The following is a 13,979-nucleotide window of genomic DNA, read 5'->3' on the forward strand; positions in this document are numbered from 1 at the left end:
CTCGCTCCCATCCCTAGTCGGGTATTTAAGCGCGCTCCGTCTGCCTTTGGTCACAGTTTCGTTCCAAATTCCGAAGCGAGAGATTGTCGTGGGAGGTTGTTGCGCGCGCCCCGTTCGCATTTATGTGTTTTTATCGTGATTCTGTCAACCGAAATCATATGTTTTTAGCCAGGAGAGAGACGGCGGAAAAACGGGCGCAGCTCTGCGGTGGAAAATCGAAAATTAGCAAGCGCACGGCACACACAGTGATGGAAAATTGAAATCGAGGCGGATTGCGTGCGAATCAAAATATGCTGGGCCATTCGAAAACCGTGAAATAAAAACGTGAACAAAACCAGAAAATTGTTATCGCTCTCTGTCTCTGTCGCCCTATCGCATCTCCCTCTCTCTCTCTCTGCGATTTGCTCTCCGTGTGTTTATGTCTCAGCTGTCCGTGTGTGTGTGCGGCCAGTGTGTGTGTGTGTGAACGAACGTGCAAGTGTTTGTGATTTTATGTTGTTGTTTTGCTTGCTTTCGCGTGAAATTCAACAAGAACAACAACAACAACAGCAGAGGCAACGGCCAACAACAAATTTAAATTGAGATTTTCCATAAAATCTAGAGTTACAGGCGCCTCATTTCCACTAACCAGGTGAGCCAGCGTTTACTTTGTTTATAAATAAATTGGCATGGCCGAGTGTGGGTGAAATCAGTGCAAAAGTACGTGGGAAATAACTAAAATAGTTGTTCAAATGACAAAAATAACCGAGCGGTACTTTTTTTTTTTTGATATTGCAGCTTGTTGCATGTTCTCGACTTCTTCCTTTTGTGCCCGAGATTCGCTTGTTGCCCTCTCTCTCCCGCGCTCTGTTGCAGTTCTGCATTTTCGCCTTTGTCAGTCATTTATCTGTTGTTTTAATGTTGTCTTTTTTTCTACAATGCCTAACACTATTTTCTTATAGTCTCTCTCTGTGTGTCGTCTTCCTCGCGTTTTCCTTGCTTTCCGTTTGTTTGTGATACCGGTTTGGTCAGCTGTCTCGCTCTGGCGCGCTGCACAGGTTGCCGTTTAGTTTACTTTTAGATTTTCTATTCTTTGCGCTCCTGTGCGCTTTAATCGCATCTTCCTCTTCGCGCCCATCTTCCTAATGTCTGTTTTTGTTGTTGCCCCTCCCAATTATGCTTTATTTGTTTGTGTCTCCCCCCCTCCCCCAATTAAAACTTAATTTCGCCGTCTTTTTATAATTTATTGGGCTTTTTACGACCTTCCAATTCGCCATATCATTTAAAAGTCTAATTTTTCGCACAGGTTATTCACATTTTGTTAATTACCTTCTTTGGGTTCTGAAATCTCTTAAAAGGTTTCGTGAAAGTAATTTTGGTATTCCTTAAACACGTTTTTAATCAAGACAATTTTTCATTAGTCAGCCTAGAATGTTCTGTTCATATTTTATGAAAAACCTTATATAAACTTGAGGAAGTATGAGTACTTTTCTTCTGATTTTATGGGTTTTATTCTGAATGTGCGAGAAAGTGTAAAAAATGAATCATAAAGTAGCAGTCAAAAATCCATGAATATGAATGTAGCTTCCGTTTGTACTTCAGGGAACTATTAAAAATCCATGGGATTTGTTTACCATTTCCTGTATAGATTCTGAAAATCTTGAGCAGATATTACCACAAATTGTTAAAGATTATTTTTTATTTTGTGCTTTTAAAACAGCCTAGTATTTTTCAGTTCTCAAGATACAGCTAATTTTAAAGTTTATTATACGATCGCTCTAATATTTGTAATCACTTTATTCTGAATAATCATAAAATTAAAACGAATATTTTTCTAATATTAATATTAATTAAATTATTTTATTTTTATGTTTTAGAATGTATAATAAGCCTCGTTTCGCTGTAGCTAAAGCTTGATAACGATGGCTTATCGCCAGTTCTGTGTAGAAACTACAAAATGCAAGGGGGGATCTCTATAAAGGGGTATTACCTCCGAGTTTATCGGGGCCGTCGGCGTTTCTCAACGCGATTTCTCATTTTCTCAAAGTGCGCTTGGCCCGTCCAATAAAAACAATCATAGCCAGCAAAGCAAATCGAAATAATTCATTTGCATTTGGGTAAATAAACAAAACCACCGCCGCCCGAAGGTGATTCCAATCACACCTTCATAAATTCGCCTGCAAAAGTTCGCCACTAATTAAAACGAGAAACAAATTACACATCAGGAGGGGCAAAAAGCAGCTTCAGGAGGGCCAAGAGGACTGCGTGTAAACAGAAATGATTTTGCAAAAGAAAGCAAGAAGCATTTTTGCAACGTGCGTCGCTTTTGCCTTTCTCCCCAGGAATCTCTCCCCCGAAAACAATCTCGTTTTTGCTCACTCCGAGTGGAGGCGTGTGAATTTTCGTCGGTTTGATGTCTGTTTTTGCCCTGCTCATTTCCACGCACACACAACACACATCAGACATCACACATCAAACCCAATTAGTATTGTTCTTCTGTTGGCATATGGCAAATATTTCCATTTGTCTGTTTGTATACATATAAATTGCTTTGTATTAGCTCCAGTTCCGAATTTTTTTTCTTAGGATCTCATGTTTGGAGTACGTCTTTGGGTAATGTGTTTAGATATGTACACTTTCCCATGCCTCGCGGTTCTATTTTGGGACAGGTTTTCAGTACATTTTTGTTCCCCATTCGGGGGCACACGTGTTGAAGATTGCAATTTTTATTTATTTCCATGTTCTTTGTGGGGGGAATTACGCTTCCAGAAAACATTAATATGCGTCGTTGCAATGCGTTTTGAAATGCCTTTAAATATTATTTTAATAATGTTTTTTTCTAAAAATATCTTATCGAAAACGTCAGTATTGCGTCGTTGCAGTGCGTTTTTCATATCTGTTTCTACTCTTTTTATAACATGTGTTATTTAATGATCCGAAAGTTCAAAGCAAACCTTTTGAAATTGGTAACGTTTTAAAATGCCTCAAAATAGTTGTATTTTAATGATGATTTTTAATATACACTGTATTGATTTTTCTTACTATAAGATATTTAGTTCACTCCTGAGATATAATATTTGATAAACATAAACTAAGATTCATTGGTTTTTTATTGAAGCCATAGAAGCATTACACATATGATCTTTTTTCATTTTTTGATTACATTTACCTATTTTTGTTACAAAAGAAATGACACATAGGAAAGCTGGGGATTTATTTTAGCAATCTCATCAAAAGGCCGCAAACAATCGCGTCATGCCGCACTCATGCGTTTCTTCCCATTAGGGTGACTCACTCGAGAAGACAAGACAAGTAACAAAGAATTGAGGAAAGAATTGCGCCGCTGGTTGAGTCTTTAGTCTTCAGCATTCTGCGTTCTGTATTTTTTATAATTTTTCTGAGGGCGGGCGCACTGAGCCATGTTTGTCTTCTTTCCCCGCCGAAGAATGGCGAAAGTGAACCCTTGGGCTGGGATATGGGATATAGAATCTGGGATGGATGGATGACTGGGGACTGACGGACAAAAAGTGTGCGTTTGCTGGTGTGTTTGCCTGCCTTGAACAAAGTATTTTGGCGCGTGTCCAAGTAGAAACAGAGAAAAGCAAGGAAAGGTGCGGCAAATATAGCGAATAAATCAGCAAATGGTTACTTGCCACTACGTCTGTGGATTCGAGCATGACCAGGCCTACGAAATTAACTTAGCAAAGTGAAGGGCCACTTAACGCTCCAAAGGAAGTAATTTACAATTCATTCTTTTGAAAAATTGTATGGTTTTTGAATGGCATATCTTTCAGATATGTTGTATCTGATACAGCTAGAACTCGTTTATTTTAAAAAGATATATCCCATTGATGATGAATGAATTTAGTGTTTATTTATACATGTATCCAAAGAAAGTAATTTACAATTCAAACTTTTGAAAAATTGTATAGTTTCTGAATAGCATATCTTTCAGATATGTTGTATCTGAAATACTAAAAGAAATTATCGATATTTGAACAGCTAGAACTTGTTTATTTAAAAAAGATATATCCCATTGATGATGAATGAATTTAGAGTTTATTTAAACAAGTATCTTCCTATACCTATTTATAGAATAATGTTAATACAAACCGTAGAAAGATAAACAACTTTGGTCTCTGGGCATTGGCAAATTTTCGACTTTAGCCAATTGGTCCGTTAAGAAATTGCTAATTTAATCGGAAATTCTGGGAAAAATTTATGCAAAGCAGCTAGTCGGCCATTAGGTTAACTTGTTTCGACACGGCCAATTCATTTGGCCAGGCCACCGCGCCCCGCCGACCTTTTCACACCAGCGGCTTTCACAGGTCCGCGGGTTTTCAGATCTCTGCGTACGTATCAGCCGCAGCCTAGCCGAAAAATGGTGGAAAATGAAGAAAAATCGGATTTCTTTCGCTCTGGCCGTACCATCTCCAGTTTAGTTCCCTCGAATTTCTCACCTTTCTCAGCAATTTGAGCGCGAGGCAACGTGCCACGCATAGCTGAGAAGGCGGAAAAGCGTTTGACGCGACTTCGTCTCTGTATTTTCCCTCAATTTTCCCTACTCCAGCCGCCACCTCTCTTTGTTTACCGGGCTCAGTTTAAATTTCCCGCGATGTCGCCGTCCAAAAATAAAGGAAAAACAAAGACCAAACAGAAAACGGAACCCACTAGTTAGGTTAGCTAGCTCTCTTAGAAAGTGCCGACATAGAAGGCCAGTGCTGTCGAAACTCGAGGTGAAAAAACGCTTCGTTTGCAAATAAACAAATATTTGGGGTAAATATTTAGACTAACCAAACATTTATCAGGATATGTAAACTTATCTTGGATTTTTTTCGAATATGTTGTACCCAATGTCTAGAAAAAACAAGTTTTTATAGGTAATGTGTGACTCACTATTTATAAAATAAATTAGGTCAATTTTCAACAAAACAGAGAGCTTTTAATAGTAAACTTGTGAGTATAAGATTTACTTTTTCAAAGATCAAGTTAAAAATTGTTAAATGATAATGAAATGAATAAAAATGATAAATATTTTAAAGTATCCAAAGTGACACCCCTATGGAGGATCGAGTTAAAGAAACCGAAGTGAAGTAGACAAAAGGCTAGACTTAAGCAATGGAATCGAGCGGAACTCTTTATTTTGCCTTTTGACTCAGCAGAAATGTCTTTTGTTTTCTATTTGGCTAGTTCCTGTGGTAGACTTCTAAAAAAATGTATTAAAAATTGGGTAATCCAAATTCGTTGGATGTAGCACATTTTTTGGTTCTCTTTTTCTTTTTCCTAAGCATTTTCCCTTTAAAAAATCGATATTTCCTTTATAAAACAGCACAAAACGTATCATAACCCTTTTTTTTGTTTCGTGATCCAAAATGTAGTGCATGCATTACAAGGGATTTTTACAAAAACTCAAGTGCATTCTGTCGCGTTACAAAAATCCACAAGCAAGGAAAACCATCGATGCATTCTGTTCAGTCAACCGAGTTGACATTTGCTAACAAAATACGCTGGAAAATATGAACAAGCAACGCTGTTTATATGTTTGTTTACCAACAGAACCCAGTAGTACATAGAGAGTAGAAAGTCCCCTCTCCAAGCGCCATTCACCATTTCTTCAGTGTCGAAGAAATGTTGCACACGAAAATATATATTCAAAAAGCTGCTGCATTTTAACACATGATTTCATATGCAAATATGAACAATGCAAAGAGTCGGGGGGCAGCAGCGGGATGCTGAGACGAAAATTTATGAGAAATCACAAAATTTATGGCATTTCTTGGGTGGAAATATCTGGGAAAACTCCGGCCAGAGTTGGCAAGAAGTTGATGTTGTCTAAGCTGTTTTCCCCGTTCATTTTCCGCTCGCTCTCTCGTTTTTCACTTACTGTTCTTGTTTGCCAAAGTTATACAATTTTTCGAGTATGTGTGTTTGTACTTTTTGGCACGTGACAATAAATTGTTGTTTGTTGTCTCCCACTGTATTTGTATTTGTTGTTGCTCGCTGCTCGCGTTGTCTTGCAAGAAAGCCCGAAGAAAAGTGTGTCATAAATGTCATAGTTAATATTTGCTGCTCTGTAAATTTTTGGCTTGTTCTTTTTTCTTTTTCCCCAACTTTGGAAGCTCACTGCTTTTATAAATAAAAAGTATATCGCAGCGCTCTGTCAACCTTGACCCAGCAAAAAAAAAAAAAGAGAAGAAAAACAAAGGCTTTCGCGACGCAGTGAGATGGGTTGGGATGTACGAGGCGATATAAATCGCAAAGCCAGCAAATTTATGGATTCAACTCAGTCACCCGGCGAGTGTGTGAGTTCGTGTGCGCCAGCTAGCTGGATTCATAACCAATAACCCGCAAAAGTTTCCGTCGGGGTTACTCGTATTTTCAATTAGAGAAGCAACTAATGGCGAAGACAGGAAATCGGAATAAAAAATATTCCCATTTAATAAACTTGATTCGAAATCGAATGAAAACTTGAAAGCAAAAAGCTAACGAACGCGGAGGAGCTAGAACCCACTGTGGGAAATAAAAAAAAAGTATCTTGAAAAAAGTATCTTTAATTAATAACTATCATTTCTAGTGTGAAAATAGGCAAGTTCTGCTTTAAAAATGCATTAAAAATGGTACTGTTGTAAAAAACTCATAAAAACGCTTTATATTGTTATTGGATATTTGATAAACAGATAGATAAATTGCTCTCTTCATGGCCCTGCATTTATTGTGGTTTAATTAAGCGGATGATATGCGATGCTGTAAAATCTTTGCAAAACCTATTTGCTATTATTTGTATTTTGCTTTATTTATATGTTTTTTGTAAAGCTTATAAATCTGAAATGTTTTTCCAAATCAGGAAACCTAATTAAAGTCCGAATGGCTTGTGTTTTCTTTATGAATACGGCTAAATAACTTGTCAGCAAGGGCAAACGCCAGCATTGTGGTTTTGCATAGTAAACTTGTAGATAGTCGATAGTGCGAAGTGAGAGTATCAAGAATTTTCGATTTCCTGTCATTTTGTTAATGCACTTTGCCCATCGGTTTTCCCCGGAATTATTTGTTCCGGTTACATGCAGAGCCCCCTTGCAATCAACTTAACCCTGACCAGGTACAAAAACTTTTTCGCAACAATTTGCGCCGATAAAAAAAACCACAAAAGGTGAAATTCAATCGACATATTGCCGTGGCTTTGGGTTACCTTGAACAATCAGAACGAGCAGGTCAGAGCGAACGAGCTGATAATACGCATTAATCTCTCACCTGCCGAGCACCTGAAGAGCTATGGCGGCAGCTAGAAAACTATGAAAATGAAATGTGTGGGGCGTGGAAAATGGGGCGGGGGGTCGGAAAACTGTAAAACTGTTCACCTTGCCGGGAGGGGGGCAAAGCAAAAGCACTCACATAAAAAAATGTTGATTATTGTTTTTGTTTCTCCTGTTGCTTTCCGACGGCTTTAGTTTTCTGATTGCAGTTCGGTGCTTCTGCTCGTTGGCTGTAGTATTTTATTGTTGGTTGGCTGCTCTTGGCCCAAAGTTGATTGCATGACATTGTTCTTAGCCAGCTTCCCCAGTGCTTCCCCTGTATGTGTTTTCCTTTTACTATATTTTTTCTGTAGTTTTTAGTGCGGTTTGTTTACATTTATTTTGTTTTGCTCACAATCAGAAAGAAGGCTTCGATAAAATTGAACACCGCACACGGAACACACCGACCGAACCCACTCGCCATTCGCAATATTATTGAAAAACCACTTGAATCGACCACCTACCCCTCCGCCTTTGTTTGCCACTCAACTTTGATTTCTATTTGGTTTCCCTCTTTTTTTCGGCAGCTTTATTGTTGGGGCATTTTTTGGTTGAAAATACTTGAAGTGCATTTTCTTTTCGTGTTGCAATTGATGAATGCCCGAGTAATAAACTTGAAAAATGCCCATTTCGGTAGATTGTCGGCAGTTTCTGAGGAGCTAGATTTTTCCAACTCAGTCGGCTTTTCCTCACGTATTTAGGGGTCTTTTTGGGGATGGTTGAGAGGCCGGAGGCCTGATGGACAAGACAAATAGCTTTTTTCGGGCGGCGTGGGGCAGTTAAAAATAGTTGAAATATTGAATATAATTTGGGGCAGCGGAAAAGCAATAGAAAAATACTTCACACTGTGATTGGCAGTCGCTTAACAGATGTTTTTCGCTCGGAAATTCGGTGATTTTAAATATAAAATGTGTGGAAGCTTGAGTTTGATTGGGGTTGGGATTTACAGAAATTAACTGTCTATTTTACTCCAAAATGGGTTGTATATTTGTTTTGTAAATTGGCAAGGTGAAGTTATCAAGTTAAACACCTTATTAGGTCTATAATAAATCCTAATTACCATAAAAATATGTTCTAAATTTCTAAGATCTTAAGTACTTTAAATAATGTTTTTCGTAAATCTGTCGAAATTTATAGAGAAAACCCATTACGGTGACAACTAGAGCAATAAGAATCTGGAAAAGCTGTTAATATAGGATCGTTAATTGGCTTTTACTCAGCTAATGCAATGAATGTTTAAGAAAATAAACTTTTTATGTGCGACCTTTCTCATTTGGCGCCCAACGAAGGGCCCCACATTGCATCAACCATGCTGATGCAGTTTAACCACTCTTTAATGCACACATTGATAGGATCGTTAAATTCAGTAAGAGGGCTGGCAGCATATTGGGCGAATCGAAAGACACACACAAATGGCCCACATTATTGACAATAATGCGACAGGCCAGGACAAACATTTTCGAAAGGCGTTTATAATAATAATCGTTAATACTCGCTGGAGGAAGACGATGGACATAAAGATGTCGATGTGGAGAGGAGCGAATGGCAAGGGTGGATAACGCCATCAACACTTGACTTGCATTTTATGCTCGAATTATAATACGAAAAGAGGTTTTAAGGAGTGGATTCTGTTACGGAAAGGAAGTGCTCGAAATACACTTTTAAGAAGAAATAATTTGGTATTTTATAGGTATATTGTATGTTTTTAATGTGACCAAAATACTCTTATAAAGAAGTAATATTTCGGTATTTCATTGGTATTTTTTAAAGATTGTGTGATTATTATAAGTGCAAATCTTTTAAAAATATGAGAAATAAACAATTTAATGGATATATTATTTGTTTTCTCTTTAAAGAATGTACCAAATATTTCATTTTAAATGGTAAGACAGCTCTTTTAAATGCAGGCCTGGTTTAAAAATATGATAGCCCCCAGGGCAAAGAACTTTTCGCAACTTCCATGACATTTTGCCACGCCCCCGCCCACAGCTGTGTCAAAAGAGTTGTCAAAAGTCAACTCGGTTGAAGCACACATAATTATATAAATACATGTGCATATAGACTATATACAAGCGCTGTGTGAGGCCTCTTTGCTGAAGTTGTTATTGCTTAAAGTGACATTATTGCTGGCTCTTCGGGGAACGCTCTTTTGTCACTTTGCCGATCCGCGTACCTATTATAAACAGGATATACTCTATAAAGAGTTGACAGGATTTGTCAGCACTTGGGGTAGTTATTTAAAAGAATAACAAAAACATTTTCCGACAAAACATTTTTAATTGACTTAAACTAAGTGTTATTAAAAAGTTTTATTTTTAGCTAAAATGCAGAAATGTTAGTGCATAAAATTCCTCGACCTGAAATATATTTTTTCTTATTTTACCCTTTCTTCCCTGCAAATTTTGCATCATTTCATTCAATTTTGATGGTCCTGCATTTATGTTACTTCCTCCCTACCGAAATTGCGTGTGTCCGCCTTTGATGCCTTATTGTTGTGGCAGTTTGCCGCTTAATTGAAGTGCCATTAATTTGTATGCATCATTATAATTAAGCATAATTACGATTAAAAAAACCAGACAGCAATTTCAGATGACTCAAAGCTGATGAACATTTTCTTGGGCATCATGACATGACGAAAATGAAATGCAAGAGTTACCAAACCGAAAATGAACCGGTCCGTTGACCCTCGGTTTCATCTACTTAACCGAATGGAAAAATCACTCGGTTTTCCTGTGTTTTTTTTTTTTTTTACCTTCTGTTTGTTGCGCATTGCTGATTTACATGGATTTTCACAGTTTTCGGGAGCTTTATCTTTGGCCTCTTTTAATGGGAGTCTATAGAAGGGCTTTTTGGTCAGCTGAGTAAGACAAATAAAGCATTCACCTATTACCTTATCTTCATCGTAAAGCTTAACTCTCATTCGACAATGACATAATTACTTTTTTTGTTGACTCTGTGAGTTGCTTTAATTTAATGATAATTTTCTGTGCTGTGGACACTGAGGGACTGTAAAAAATACATAATTTCGATTGTTGAACTTCCTGTGTGCTGGGGCTTTCCTGTTCATGGATTGATTAATGCGGTCATGAACTTGGCTTTGGTTTTATTTTTCAGGGGTGAAGTCACTGATTTTTAAACTTGAATTAATTTAGTACACGCAAATGTATGTAAGAGTAACCTTTAAAGCATCCAAAAAGTATTTTTCCAAGCAATATGGTGAAGTTATTGGGAATACACCCACAACATAATTATTATGTGTTCCTTCCATTGAACATTATTATTTTCCCAAAACTTCGCGAGCAATCCAGCTGCTCCTTTAGCTTACTCCCCATAATATCATATCATACCAACTGCAGCCCGAAGTCACGTACGCCAAATTCAAAAAGGACGGCTACACAAATTGATTTTCGTGGCTGCTGTCCGTCGGCGAGCAAATAATCAAATCAAACCAGCTAAAGTCATCGCAGCCCAGGAACATCCATCCATTCATCGTTTGGACCTCGAAAATATACATACATTATACATGAATAGGCCTATATATATATATGCATGCATGGGGGCATATAGCCAAACAAAAATCAATCTTTCAGTGAAGAAGAACGCCCCGAAAATTGTGGTCATTAGTTTTTGGCAAAGGAATAAAATTGGAATTTTCGGTATGGGGAAGGGGGCCACTTCGAAAAATGTTCATGACCAAAACGCCAGCAAACTACTTAGCCAACTTTGCAGTCGATTTTGGGGCCATGGCTTTTGTTTAAACGCGGTCCAGAGCGCCACAATCCACCGAATCCGCTCTCTTTTGCCGACTTCTGATGAGCGGCATCAATCAGTTTGGCTCTCAACTGGCCATTGTCTGAACTTGAAATCGACTTTTAAGCAGCCAGAAAAGGCAGACCGGGCCAAGACCCGTCGAGATGCGGAAAGAAATAAGACGGGGGAAAACAAACGACCGCAGCATAAAAGCCTAATGATCTCGGCCTGCGATTGAGTTACATGCATCGAATCTCTGGCGATCTCTGGCTCTATGGCTCCTCGGCTCCTCGGAGCACCCCGGCTCCTCCGAAATCCCTGCCGATTGTGGGCCCTCCACCTCTCAACAGTTAATCACGAACTGGGCGAAAAAATGCCGGATTAAGGCGGCGTCACTTTTTTCAAGGGGCCCATTGGAACCAGTTTTACGGAGCGCCGGCTTCAAAGTTGTCGATTGTTTGTGATGTTGGAGTGGCACCGGACTGAAGGTACATGGATTATATAAAACTCCAGCCATCAAGTGGGATTTTTAAAGAACAATTGATTTATTTATTAATTACTCTTAAATAATCCTGAAACAAGGCAAAAATTTATATATTTTCTTAAAATATAAGTTCTTTATGTTTACTAGACTTAAAAAGTTCTGGGGTTTACATAAGATAATATAAAATTATAATATTTTAAAGTAAAAAAAAAACTAAAATTCCAAATATTATGAAGGGAATAATATCTCAATGATGAAATAATATTAGGATATTAAAATTAAAATCGCTTTCATTATAATTAGGAAGCTATATATAGGTATATAAGTAAAATCCTTTAATGCTCTCCCGGCTCCGCTTATCCTTTTCATATGTCCTTTATTTATTGCCCAAAATTATTTTATGATCATTAGTGGTTGATTCGGTATAACTACCATGTCTACCTCGGCATAGAGCATCTATAGTTTATTGTTGTTTGGCAGCGAGTTCTTCCCCCACCCCTGGCTGTTGTTTTTGTTTTTGTAAATCAAGTTTTGCAGTTTTTCGAAGTCGGGGTCTGGGCTTTTTGAAATGTTTGTTATTCCGCCAGAGTTGGAGAGCAACTCGTTTATGGCCAAAAGGGCGAAGAGTCGAGGGGGCCAAACGCAGGCGAAGGAGGAGGAGTCCCTGGATGAGCCATGGCTCTGGATGATTGTGTCTGGGGCCGCTTTAACTTCTCCGCCTCGCGGGCTCTAGCTTTTGGCATATTTACTGTGCGGGTTGCGAAGCAGCAGCAACAGCAGCAACATCACCAGCAGCAACAAGCAAAACGTGCAACGCCAAAATATGCAACTGCAACAAGATCTTGGGCTCGCAATGCAACATCGTCGTCATCCCGTCTAGCTTGGGTTATTTTCTTGTTAGCTTCCCTTGCTCTCGAGGGGTCGACTTTTGGTCTCTCCGTTGGCCTGGCTATCTGCCAATTGTTTGGCAAATTAACAGCCCAAAAGGAGTTGCCAGTTGCGAGTTATTCGAGGCTGTTGCTGCTGCCGCTGCCGTTGCTGTTGCAAGTGCTCCAATATGCAACACAGACTCTGGCAGCGTTCCTCGCAAATGTTTGGCCAGAATAACATTTAAATTTGCCTTTGTTTGGCCAAGTCTGTGGCCTTTCTCTCCCAAAGAAAAAGCGTCGTTTCCCGTATGAAAATCTTTGGCTTTGTCCTCGATTCCTGTGCGTTGGTACCACATACCCTAGCTATAAGTTTGTAGATCAGGGTAGAAATATTTTTGCTTGGAAGTGGATTGGTAGATTGTTATTGATATTAAAATTACTTGTGCATTCTATAAGAATATAGTGTATATAGTTTATACATTTTTATACAAAATGTAATATATTTATATTTATTATATATTAAAAACAATGTCTTATGGTATAAATACTATTTTATTTATTAATATATAATTAGTATGTATTCCTTAAAAACTATCACTATAGGATAAAGTATTTTATAGGGTATTCCCTATTCGGCTAAGCGAAACTTTGCTCTGCCTCGCCGACACTATCTGGGTTTTTGTTGCCATTGAATTTATTCATGCATCCATATTTAGTTAAATTACATGTTTCACGATAAGCAAAAAGCCGCCCGAAAAAGCTGACTCTCGGCTGAGATCGTATAATCCTTGAGTCCCCTTTTTCAACCTAATTAGAGGAATTTGCGTGTGTGTGTGTGTGGCAAGTTGCTTTCTTTTCCAAGAAAAGTTTTTCTTGCATTTCTTGGATACATAATTAGCCAACCAGTCGGTGCTTTTTCTGCGGCTTTTGCATTTGTTTTCATTTCAGCAGCCTCATTTCTAAACTCTTTTAAGCGACTCGCTTTTTAATGCACTTTTTTCCGCTATTTCTTTGCAGGTAAGCTCGTCATTTGCGTTGAGAGATTAATTGCATCAGAATCGCGGCGCTTTCCGGTAAATATTTTATTCTTTAGAGTCGCCAAGTCGAGTGTTTTTAGTGCTGCCAATTAGTTAGGGGGTTTTAATGGTGCATTTTAAAAACTTATCAGGAAAATGGTGATTAAATCTTCTTAGAAAAAGGCCTTATAAAGTGCTTTTGGGTGGAGGTAAATGAGTTTTTCACCAGGATTCAATGGTTTTATGATTTTTATCGCAGTAAAATAGTTGAATTTAAGCGCTCAACTCATATGGCTCACATAAATAGAACATTTTAACCACATGGAGCCCAAAGCTGGAGCTAAATTCCTTGGCTTGCAGTCATAAAACAAGACTCGGATGAAGAAGGAGCTATGGCCGCTGGTATAAATTACATAAATAAATTGGTATATATAGAACGGAGAACGCCAACTGCCATTGCAAGTGCAACTGCCACTGCCAATGCAACTACAACTTGCAGCGTCAACTGGGCCAAACTAAATGTCAGCAAGTTTAGCCCGGCTTCTTCGCCAGTTTTTCTTTTATGACTCTGCCGTGTGCACTCGCATATCGG

General features: G+C 38.4%; 1 protein-coding gene across 3 annotated transcripts in view; it reads left to right on the top strand.

Annotated features, from left to right (window-relative positions):
* Positions 1–45: 45 nt before the first annotated feature.
* LOC108026116 (furin-like protease 1) overlaps positions 46–13,979 on the top strand; it is a 143,037-nt gene continuing 129,103 nt past the window's right edge. For 2 of the 3 annotated variants that reach the window (XM_044091040.2, XM_017096816.3), the window contains exon 1: positions 46–631. The gene's annotated coding sequence lies outside the window, so the exon portion shown is untranslated. The remainder of the gene's footprint in view (positions 632–13,979) is intronic. The other variant, XM_044091042.2, reaches the window with a different exon arrangement.

This window comes from Drosophila biarmipes, chromosome 3R (assembly GCF_025231255.1).
Source record: "Drosophila biarmipes strain raj3 chromosome 3R, RU_DBia_V1.1, whole genome shotgun sequence".
Lineage (NCBI taxonomy): Eukaryota > Metazoa > Arthropoda > Insecta > Diptera > Drosophilidae > Drosophila > Drosophila biarmipes.